Here is a 12,578-nt window from a genome sequence, read left to right on the forward strand (position 1 = left end):
TAATATCTGAGACAGGCAATACCTAGATTTTTAAAAATGATTTCTGCATCTAATTCTATTTCTCTTCAAAGCACATGGAATAGTATAAGATTTTCTCATGACAGCAAGTATGTTTCTTAAACAGCACATCAATAAATAGCAATAGTACTTAGACTTATATACCACTTCACAGCACTTTTCAGCCTTCTCTAAGTGGTTTACAGAGTCAGCATATTGCCCCCAACAATCTGGGTCCTCATTTTACTGACCTCAGAAGGATAGAAGGATGAGTCAACCTTGAGTCTGGTGAGATTTGATCTGCCAAACTGCTGGCAGCTGGTGATCAGCAGAAGTAGTCTGCAGTACTGCATTCTAACCACTGCACCACCATGGCTCAGTATGAAATAAGTTGTAATTGCAAATGTTGGATATAAACAGCTTTTTACTATACCAGATACTGAAAGCATTATAAAAAAGGGGAGCAACCATTAAGCCACGCATAATCAATAATTTAGTAGACATGACTTTGCTACCAAAATATTAATATCTCATTTTATCTGTGTCCTCTTATATTTGTTGCTTGTGCCAAGTTTTTGTACTTGCATCCAGAACTGTGTAGTATAGTAAAAATGTTTTAATTAAAATGCTATTCAGAAAAATATTGGTGTAGATACTTAATTTATTTATAACACTTTGCAGACCTTTGACAAGGGAGAATGATATATTCTGAACACATGCTATTTAATTGTAATCATTCACAGAGTAGCACATTGCATTTGATAAATGGTTATCATGGTAAACTTTTCTGTGGTTGTTACTGTTATTTGTTAATAGAGCACTGTATAATGTATAGTAAAGGCACACTTAAGACTGCAACATTATGTAAGTTTAATTGGGGATACATAATCTTGCAGAAGTCTGCAAATCTATAATGTAGAACCCTTGAATATGTGAAATAAAAGTTGCTAATACATATAGCCTGAACAGTGAGGTGATTTTCTCCCACCTGTTGTGTTTAATTCTTGTAACTCCCAATCAGCATGATTAAACTGGCCACAATGGTTGGAGATCTAGGTGACATTATGTTAGGAATTACTACATAATTGCATAAAGCAATGGGAAAATAATATGTCTAATGTGGACAAAACTGTGAACAGATATTATATAAAACTGGCCAGAAACTAAAGTTCTAAGATAGAGGATATGTTGTCTGGGATATAAAATATAATGCGGTATTAATAAAAGATGGACAAAGATGAAAGAGCAAAAAGATTAAGATAAATTTAAATTGTCTTAAAAAGAAAATTCAAGATCTGCTGATAGAATCTCTCTCATGGGAACAACATAAGGAATACAATGCCATGCATAAGATCAAAGGAATCTGAGATAAAATCAAAATAAAAAAAGTAAGAGTAATTGTTATTCATTAGGTGTGCTAAAAGGTGGAATACCCATTGCTAATCCTGATCTTGTGGTTGCGGTAACATTAAGAAGTACTTACTTTGACTCCCATCTACCTTAGTGGTAACTAATGAAGTGGGGAGGATTTATTATTACGGACCTTGCAGGAAGGAAAGTAATTTTGAGCTTTGAAATACCTCAATGTGTCTGCCGAAACTTGCAATTCAGCAACAAGACAGGCAAATGAGGATGCACAAATATAAAATAGGAAAAGAATCTATTCTGAATTTTCTGCATTAAGCCTTCAGCGTTTGTAGAGATCCTCAGTCACCCAGGTCATGGTTGTCCCAAATGTTCTGTTTCAGGAGGCATCTGGACTTGGTTTTAAGATGTTTTGCTTCTCATCCAAGAAGTTTCTTCAGCTCTGAAGAATCAGAGTCAGAATCAGAATCCTCTGGATGGTAGGGAATGAAAGAATTTATATTCCTTGTAGGCAGCTGGTCATTTGCATCGTTTTAGAGGGTCATTGAAGCACTTGGAGGTTTATCTGTGTCCTCAGGGTTACCTGAGCATTGCTCCTGGTTCCTGTAGTCTGCAATTTTTCTCTGGAAATCCATTCCTACCCCCACACCATTCAAAGGGTGTTCAACACAAATAGCTAAAAGTCTGTAGAGATCCTTCCATTCCCCACTATCCTGTCAGAGCTGAAGAAGCTTCTTGGATGAGAAGCAAAACGTCTTCAAAGAAAAAAAAATCAAGAAAGTCCATTTGCCTCGTGAAAAAGCACCTTTGGGATAAGCAGGACTCAAAATTGACTGCTGAATCTAATATTTTTTTCCAGCAGGAAGAATGGGGAGATCATTATGATAAAGGCTACTTTTTAAAAATCCCACAGAAACTTCAATGCAATGATGAAGGTGGAGTTACTCTTTGCTTCTTCTTTTTGTTCCTTTTTGATGAATCAGGTAAGAAAGAGGAGAGCCATTAACAAAGTGGACAATAATCATTTAGAATCACCAATGGCTTTAAAAGCAATAGTGTCTTTAAGCTTCTTTCCACACTTCCAAAGTGTTAGCTACAAAACATGGGATACTGGGATCGGTAGATGTAGACCAAATCACAATGGACTGGTCTTATTAACAAAGTTCAAAAGAAATTTGGTTCAAATCATAAAAAGCCTATTACTTTCCAACTGATCTTTATGCCAATTTCCAAACCTAATAATTCTCAAGGACTACAACAGAAATAGTTTTGGGGGGGTTTTTTGAGGGGGGGGAGAGAATTTAAAGTGTGAGTAGTAAAATGAAAAAGAGAACTAGTAAAGGAGGAAAAATAAAATAGAAATAAACAGACTCTTGGATACATCTGAAGTATACTAATTAGAACTTACAAAAGTAGAATCTATATTATATTCAGTTTATTCAGCAAACATATATGTACAACTGTAGTATCAGATTCTGCAAACATTTCAGTGTTACATCGCACATTTTTGCAACTTCCATTAGTTCACTTCTATTAAAAAATATTTTTCCTTTTTTAAAAAATGCTATCCATCTCTGTTTTGCATTGATTTTTGCTGCTGAGCCTTTCTACTTTAACCTAAGAGTGTTAAATAGACAAGAAAAATAATGAGAAGGGATGAAACTGTATCACAGATGATTATAATAAAATATGTGTTACTGAAACAGTATGTGCAATTTTTATCATTTTCTTCCCTTATTTTTCATTTTTATCAGGATAGTTTATGTAAACCTGACACATTTGTGTATGTGAAACAGATGCACAGTGAAGCAGTTTTATCCACTGCAAACACATTTTTAAAATCAAAGATAAGATTAATGGAAAGGGGTTTTTTTACTACAAAAGGTTTTTAATTAATAAAAACAAGTTAATATATTACTCATATATTTCTCTTGTACTTTCTTTGGATGTTTCTAAGAGCAAGAAAATGATTTGGAAAATATGAGTGAAAAATTGTACAATTTTCAGTCTACAGAGATGGATAATAGCAATCTTGATTCAATTAAAATTTTGTCAAGAATTACATTTAAGGTCTAGAAATCAGATTTCCTTATTTTAAAATAATGCATAAGATTCTTTTACTTTCTAAAACTCCAATTTGGTGGTAAAAGCACTTTGCAAGATACATAGAAAGTCGATTTTTACACTAAAGCTGCCCAAATCATCCATTTATATGAATAATTAAATATTACTCTGTTAAATATTTCATAACACGAATTGTCCACAAGTAGTAGATCTTTCAGAACATATCATAGCTTGAAGCTATGCAATTTGCCTCAGAGATCAGACAATCAGACTCACTGGAGAAGAGCCTAATGCTGGGAAAGATTGAGGACAAAAGAAGAATGGGACGACAGAGAATGAGGTGGCTGAATGGAGTCACTGAAGCAATCGGTGTGAGCTGAAATGGACTCCAGGGGATGGTAGAGGACAGGAATGCCTGGAGGAACATAGTCCATGGGGTCGTGATGGGTTGGACACAACTTTGCAGCTAACAACAAACAACAAATAGATCTTTCAGAACATATCATAGCTCGAAGCTATGCCATTTGCCCTCAGAGATCAGACAATCCAATGAAGGCAGCAGCAATAGAGGCAGCATTCCAGAAGATTATTTTGACTTCCCAGTCCAACTTAAATTACTGGGATTTCCTAAGGTTCCTAAAGACTTCCAGATAAGCATAATTTTTCCCAATTTTACAGTGATCTTAGTCAAGATCAGCTACCTGGTGCTACTATGCCTTCAAACTCAGTATTCTTCTCCATAATGTAGGTCAGGTAATCACTCTATACTCTCCATTCATTTAGAAATAATAGTGGACATAGCTAACTGTGGTATCATAATCCTTGCAAAGTAGTTCTTGCTGACTTCCATATATTTAGTCCAATTACAGAAACTTTGTGCCAAAGCCCATATTGAATATGTGGAATACTGTATATGTGTTGGAAAAAGAGGACCTGATTGTGGAGACTTTGGGGTGACTCTAGCTTATGGAATGTTTTCCTTAACTTTTTTTTCCTATTACATACCATTGCTGAGACCCTCAAGTTCTTGTCTTATATGATCAACAATGTTTCTATACCTTTCTAGCATCTCAGAGATTTCTTAGGGGTCCACACATTTTCTACTTATTATGTTCCTCTTTATTTACTGTAATAGAAAAAAAAAAAAGAGGAAATTGTTGTTGTTCATTCACTAAGTCATGTCTGACTCCTTGCAATCCCATGGATCATAGCATGCCAGGCTTTCCTGTCCTCTGCTCTCTCCCGGAGTTTGCCAAATTCATGTTCATTGCATTGATGGGACTCTCTAACCATCTCATACTTTGCTGTCCCCATCTCCTTTCCCAATGTAAAGACCTTTTCCAGTGAGTCCTCTCTTCTTATTAGGTAGCCAAAGTATGAACTTCAGCTTCAGTATCTGTCCTTCCAACTAACAATCAGGGTTGATTTCCTTGAGAGAGAGAGAGAGAGAGAGAGAGAGAGAGAGAGAGAGAGAGAGAGAGAGAGAGAGAGAGAGAGAGAGAAGAAAATACTGTAAAATAATATTGTAGATTCTGGTAAGGACTAAACAGTTCATATAACATGGGGTTAATTTAGGATTAAAGTTACGTCAGAAAATATTATTGCTTGATGTCATGTTTGTATTGGGAAGGTATGATAAGTGTTGTTGTTTTAAAACATGATTATTGCCTAATGTCTATTGTATAAAGCATAAACTGATGAAGGGAGATCATTCTAAAGAGGTGAAGTATTGCATGTCAGCTTTGCTTTTCAGCAGAGTTGGTTGAGGAAAGTAAGAACTGTGGAGGAGTTTGACAAAGCTTTGCAGACCACCATCGCTGCACTGAGCCCAGCTTGATATTTGCTGTCAGAAGGGATTAAATCTTTGGAGCAGATTAGGGAGCGGTTGCAGTAAAACAAAGTGAAAAGTTTCCACAGGTACTTAGTGGATCAATATCGATTTAAATTCAGTAGCAAAAGCAAGTAGAAAATGTGTGGACCCTTAAGAATTAAGCAGTGGGCACCAGTCAGTACTTCCCAATAAGCGTTTTCCATTATTCCAAATGTTGCTAATAGGCATGTCACACTTAAGGTTTATGGGGCCATCTTGAAGAAAAATATCTCACTACAGCTTTTTTTTCCCCTTTTCCCTCTTCTGAAAATGGGTCTTAAGCCAACAGAATTTTTGTAATACAGCTTTACAGAAAAACATTTTCTCAAAATATTCTAAGGAGAGGTGCATTTAGAAAAGCCCAGATCCATCTCCTAATACAATTCAGTAAGGTAGAAGTAGACAGAAATAATGGGAATTCAAATAGGGAGGCCCTACTAGCCTTACTCCCTCTGGAATGAGGTTATTCTTGAAATCCAGATGGGCTCTACACTGCTGTTGCTTACAAGAGCCATGAAGACTTGATCTTCCTCCAGACTTTTGATGAGGGAGATTGAGACCTGTTGCTTGATTTCCATATGGTCTGTCGTTCTTGCCATCTTTTGCTTTTTTCCTTTCTTTTAATTAGTTTTATTTTGATTGTTGGGAGCTGCCCAGGGTCAAAGGGAGCCAGGTGCCAAGCACATTTAATAAGCAAATACTTCAGATCAAAAGTGATCATTTAAAATTTGTGAGTAATGTATTATGTAATTTAGCCAATAATTCAAAAGCAAAAGATGGCTTCCAGGTCTGACACAACTGTGTTGAGCTCTGAAGTCAATATCCCTATTTTAAAATATTTTTTACACTGTGCCTTTCTCCCAGAATAGTATTAAAGCCTTTATTCAAATAATTGTAAAGATTCCTTGGTAGTCTCTGGCTCAATAACATTTGGACCAAGTCATGCTTAATTTAATCAGGTGGTTGACTCTGTGCCTTCACAGAATTTCTTTGAACTTGCCTATTGCTCATGTTCTCAGCCACATACCTACTGAGTTGCATGTGCCAAACTTCTGGAAAAATGTCATATTCATATGAGGAAGCTTTCATACTTCGTATATGTACTATACATAGCATTTCATGGAACACAGCCATACAACATGGAACACAGCCACAATACAACATGAAATGGAAATAAGCTATGGTACAGTATAGTTATATAGGTGTGACAGGGAAGAAATAGCTGCATTGCTTTGGCATCAGCATCTAGTATCCTACAGCAGTTCTGACATCAGTAATTTTCTTCCTCTATTTTCATTGCCCATTTTGTTCTTATGTGACAGTGTATTAACACTCCAATGGATCTTGACGGTGCTCACCAGCAGCTAATCCATGAACAGAAATAAGATCAGAAAGTAAAAGTTCTCAGCCTTCCTCGATATGGCTTCAGGTATAGTGCCTACTTAAATTAAATGATTTATTTCTGAATTTAAATAATAGCATTCACTCCTAATAATAATAATACACATTATTATACATCCTTTTTTGATGATTCTATTTGTTTATTATGATGGTGCTCATTAGGTATTCTAGCTGAAAGCATTCCTTTTGATCAAATTCATTAATCTGGATAGGAGTATGAAAAAGAGACTATTCAAATCTTTATTGTATAGTTGACTGGATGTGTGTTGAAGAAAGTCTTGTACAACACAAAACCATGTGTATGTGAGTACTGGTCATACAAAAATGCATTGGCTGAATAATCTTCTCACAGAATTATAAGAAAAATCAGAAAAGCCAGGATGAGTTTATCATGTATTCAAGTACATATACCTACTTTTCTACTAGGAATGTATTGTTCTTTGGACCCAGAGCTGAAGAGATGGGTATGATCACATGTGTTGTGTCTGTCATTGCCATGGTGCGCACAATCACCTTCATAGCTTTAGATCCAAAATGCAGGCATCCCCTATTTTCCACTAAAAGAGATTTAGGTTCTATTACCTAAAGTGAAAAGTTACATACTAGTAAAGCATTAAAGTATTAAATGAGTTAAGATGACTTCAGATTGGTGTAATTTATTACAGGAAAAAAATACATTCATCTGGTTCTTAGCAAGAATGCATCCTCTTTTTTTGGCCATTGTTTCTTGCATACAGTACCTTTCTTATTATCAGAATCTGGAAACAATATTTGTATAGTAACAGTGTAAGATTTTAGTGTAAGTTTTAAATAAAGAAAGAAGGAAACAGATTACTTCAAAACTGCTTGTAAGAAATTCAGAGAAATTTTAATTTTGTGTGCCTAAATTTAAAGACATTGTTTAAACGAACCTCCTCCAACCTATCATCCTCTAGGTTTTGGATTATATGTATATTTAATTCCAAGTGAAAAAGGCTGGTTCATGGTAGATGCAAATGAAAGGACTAGGTAGTCCAGAACATTGGGTAGTCACAAAATCAGTGAGGTCCATGCTGGACCTTTTGAGAATCATAGGACAATTATATTACAATTGTGAAAGACAAAGTAAGGAAAATTGCATGGGTTTGTGTGTGTGTTTTTGGAAGATATGGCTTTGGCTTTTATAATCATTTCTTCCCCATTTTCAGGGCCAGCTATCCAGCATGCATGCGTGCGTTGGATCCCGGAATAGCAGCTGGCCACTGTGTGCATGCGCACCGGCCAGCTTCTCTCTTTCGGGTTCCGGCGCACGCTCCAGTTTTGGCACTCAGTGCCGAAAAGGTTAACCATTACTGCCCTATTCCAATTGGGCAGAGAGGTTCTCAAGGTACAGAAACTCAACATGGCAGCTGCAATAAAATCTTTGCGTTTTTTACTTTTTTTTTTTTTTACTGTGCCATACAGATTCTTCCCCTGAAAATGGAGAAGATCCAGTGGTTTTGGTGACAGAGAACACTTTTTAACGGTTAGGATTAATTTTATTTTTCCACTAGTGACACTTGTTGTGGGATAGTCATCAAGGGTGTTTGAGAAGTCATAACTGGTGGAGAAGGTAGCTGACTACTTATTGCTAGAAGACAGTTAATCAGTTGTGATATACTATTCAGCACAACAATGTGCCATCTTTAACCTTTAAAATCTTCTGTGGTTTCAGATAAAATAACTGCCCTCATTCCCCTTCTTCATACGACTCTGTCCACATTTGTAAGATCAACAGGTGAGAACCTTCTTCTTGGTCTGCCAGAAAGAGCACCTGGTTGAAAGGTATAAAGAAATGGTTGTCTTTGCGACAGTTCCATTTGTGGAATGCAACATCACCTGTGCTGGGTTGACCTTCATTTTATGGGCTTTGTAAAAATCTTGAAAACCTGTTTTCTGTCCCTTTTATATAGGGCAGGTTTTCATGAGCAGATAAAATTGCTGGGTAATGTATTAGTTTCACTTTGTATCACCACTCACTGATTCATATTCATGTTTGGAATTTATGGTTAATTTAATTTGGAAACTGTCTTGAGGGAATTTTTACTGTAAAAGAAGAGGGTAAATATTTTTTTTGTGAAGAAATAATTGAGAAATCATTAAAAATAATGTAGCTTCTTAATTTATTTATTTTTTTAGACAGAACCTGTATTTTGGCCTCAGACAAATATTTCTGCTGTAATTAAGCTGTAAACAGTGTCTGGGAAAGTATTAATTGAATTATAATGTATAGTTCTTAATGATAATTAAACTCTCAATCTTTCAATCTAAAGCTGGGTTTGATGGACTGATAAATATACTTTGTTAGACTTCCCACATACAATAAAAACAGTGGTATATGACTGGTCTTAAAGGAATAATGTGTTTTAAGAACAGAAGCAGATGGGGAACTTCTCACGGAATTGGAGTAGGTTGTAATTAGTGTTTTAATGATTTTTGCCTAGAAGACAAAAAATCCCTTCCTACCAAAAATGCTATAATGTTGTATACAGGATGTTGAGATCCTGTATACAGGCAGGTCTCAATTAGTGTGGTTAATGAATCCCATGAAATGGTCACATTATTTGAATATGCATTATTCAATGTGATATTTCCATGGAAAATAGGGTTGTTGGTTGCAGCTTGATGGAAATAGGCAATTAAATTTTTTAAACACATGTTTTTTTATACATTTATTAATGAAATGAAAGTAAAACAGGTTATAAACCCATATCCAAAGTGTACCTGCCGTGTCTTGTATTCCACTGTATTTCGCTGTAGTTCTTCAAACCAAACCTGTTCTTTTTTTCAGCTTTCTTCACACAGAACTTTCCTTTTCCCCATTTTGCACACATGACAATTAGTGTTTAAAAGCACAACCATGCAAGTGCTGGCCTGGACCACACATTGGCTAACCTCGCATTAACTGAATTTAGGCTGGCAATAAACAAAACCTGGTATCAATTTCTAACTTGCACTAAATCAAATATCGCTACTCAAGCTCACATTAATCATAACCTACCTGCATAACCGGAGAGTTAAGCCCTATTCTGTTACTGCATATCTACTCAAGCATTTATTCTGTCTAGTTACTGTTAAGATTATTTAAGTTGCTTGTATTAATTCCATGTTGGAGAAAGCTGGCATTCAAATTTAAGAAGGTGTACTGGAAAACCTCATGGTGCAGCCTAGAATAGGTGGGACAGGATGGGACTGTACAAATAATCAAATTTTACTTAATGGGACGTTCAGTAAAATCCTTTACTGTGACGATTATGTTAGGACTCCAAGAGACATAAAATGGAAGATTTTTTTTTTTACCAGCTATAACTTTTTCCCTCTTGTCCTGTAAGGGGAGAACATTGTTTAAAAGCAATTATATAGAAAATTCTTGGGCACTGTATATTTTTAATACTTTGTTTCTACATGATCCCTGTACCATGAACTTTCAGTATTTGCTCTTTGTTATTTTCATGCCAAATATATGTTTGTGTATCTGAAAAGCATGACATGCTTCACCCGGTATTAATTTTAAGATTGTACTGAAGCCATGTTTGAATCACAGGAATACCTCACAATGATCTCACAGGAGAAAACAAAGATTCAAGGTTAGCTTTGAACATGATGTTTTGCCATCCTTCAGTTGAAAAGAAACAACAGGTAGGCACAAAATTTTTTACTTTTGGTTCAGGGAAATTAGATGACAGTTGTGTGTTGTATCCCCAAGCTAGTACTTCTCAAAATGATGAACCACAGCCACCCACATCCCTGCCTATTGGCCTTAACAGCTGGAAATTATAGTGGTTTTAATTCAAAATCTCTAGGATTTTTAGTTTAAGAAAAGAGCAAATTTTTACAGTTTTCTCTCTTTTTCATACAGGAATGGCCAATGATTCAGAAAGTGAGCTTTAGTAATAAGCTAAACTGGAAAGTTGCAAAACCATTCTGTGTAAGGGATGGAACTATCAAGGCAGGGAACAAACAACTGAGAAAATTTAAGGCCTTCTCTGATGCTTTCAACAGTCCAGGTAGAGAAATGGGCTGCAAGCATTTGCTTCAATGAAAAGACAAGAAAAAGAAGCTCTGAATTTACATCTCTACATATATGCTAGATGCTTAGTATATAGAAACTGATTTTCATCATTATTAGAACTGTTTGTATCACCAATTAAGTTGCTTATCTATTCAGTCTGTGTCCTTAATTTTTGACAAAAGCCCTTAAATATATTTAAAGTTCCTAGAGGAAGAATTATTGAAGTGGCTTGAGTGTAATTAATGCAGTAAAAAATCACTTTCATATTGTTGTCTGGAAAACAATATTGCACCTGCCTGTGAAGTAAGTCACCGGAAACTGCTATTACTTTTTATCTTGCAAGGAAATACTGCTACCCCTTCAGTTAGGAGGTTTGAAATAGCATGAGAGAACTATTAAATATCCTTCAACTAACAGAAACTCCCTAAAAAAGAGTTTATGAATAGTTTGGAAAATTAAGAGAATCTTTTGGCACCTGAAGAGATGTGACACGTTGCAAAAAAAAAAGTCCAATATTGTGATATAAAAATCAAGCAAAGATGAAAACACATAATAAGCAGTACTAAAATAAATAATGTTAAGCGAATACATAAGCTACTTTTGTTACAGTAGTGGTACAGTAGTAGAGAAATTTATGAAGCTTTTTGCTCTAATCCATAACCTGCTATCAACATTTATAATGACATAGTTAACTACTACCTGTGTTTCCCTGAAAATAAAAGTGGGCCTTGTATTATTTTTTGTTTCAAAAGACACATTAGAGCTTTTTTTCAGGTGATGTCTTATTTTTTGGGAAAATATGGTACTAAATGCATCCGTCTGGCTGACAATCTTAACTGGGACTTATTTTGAGGAGTTAGGGCATATATTACAAGCATCCTGAAAAATTGCTAGGGCTTATTTTCCAGTTGGGTCTTATTTTTGGGAAAACATAGTTCATCCTTAAAAGATGGAAATATCTGCAACATATGAATCATTTAAATTCTTAGCATTCTTGACAATATGACATCATGGATCAGCTAAACTAAGCAACCTTTTGCATCACACATTTTTTTCCAGAACATGTGGTAGTGAATCAAAACCAAAGATAAAAGTATTTATTTTCCTACGTGATTTGAGAGTATCATGAAATTCTACTTACGTATTTGTGGTATGCCTACATTTTTATTCTCACATGCTGTAAGAGCATCACAACTCTTGTCCTAATAATGCAATTCAGATGGACACAATGATTCCTTAACACCAGATCCTAACTTTGTGCATAGTTTAGAACCCATGGCATTTATAGTAATCTGCCTAACCAGTGTGTTCAGTGTGTAGTTCTTGTGAGTAGATCCAGAAGACATATGCTTATTTTTATTAATTTGCTATGATCACTAGTCTGAATCCATGTGGGACATATTTTCACTTAAATCTTCATCAACATTGTGATCATGCAGAAGTCATGAAACTATATAATATATTTGGGTGCTTTATGAAAAGTCATCCTTCACTAGGTATTTCTCCACATACATGTACATTATTCATATATAACTCAGATCTGAAATATAATAATTTTTATGTAATCTATTGCTGAATTATCCAGGTTTTGTACAGTGAAATGTAAAACATGGAGTTCAAGAAAGACATTACTGGACCCAAGAGGTATTGAGATTCCTTAGCAAATGTGGTTTTGTATTACCAACACTTTGCATGGATACAAGGACCTCACAACTGAGAGGCATTGAGATAAATAATAATAATAATAATAATAATAATAATAATAATAATAATAATAATAATAATAATAATAATAATAATTTATTAATTTTATTTCTATACTGCCCTTCTCCCGGAGGACTCAGGGCGGTG

The sequence above is a fragment of the Pituophis catenifer genome, unplaced genomic scaffold (genome assembly GCF_029215685.1).
Source record: "Pituophis catenifer annectens isolate HBS135680 unplaced genomic scaffold, rPitCat1.0.hap2 SCAF_2, whole genome shotgun sequence".
In the NCBI taxonomy this organism is placed as follows: domain Eukaryota; kingdom Metazoa; phylum Chordata; class Lepidosauria; order Squamata; family Colubridae; genus Pituophis; species Pituophis catenifer.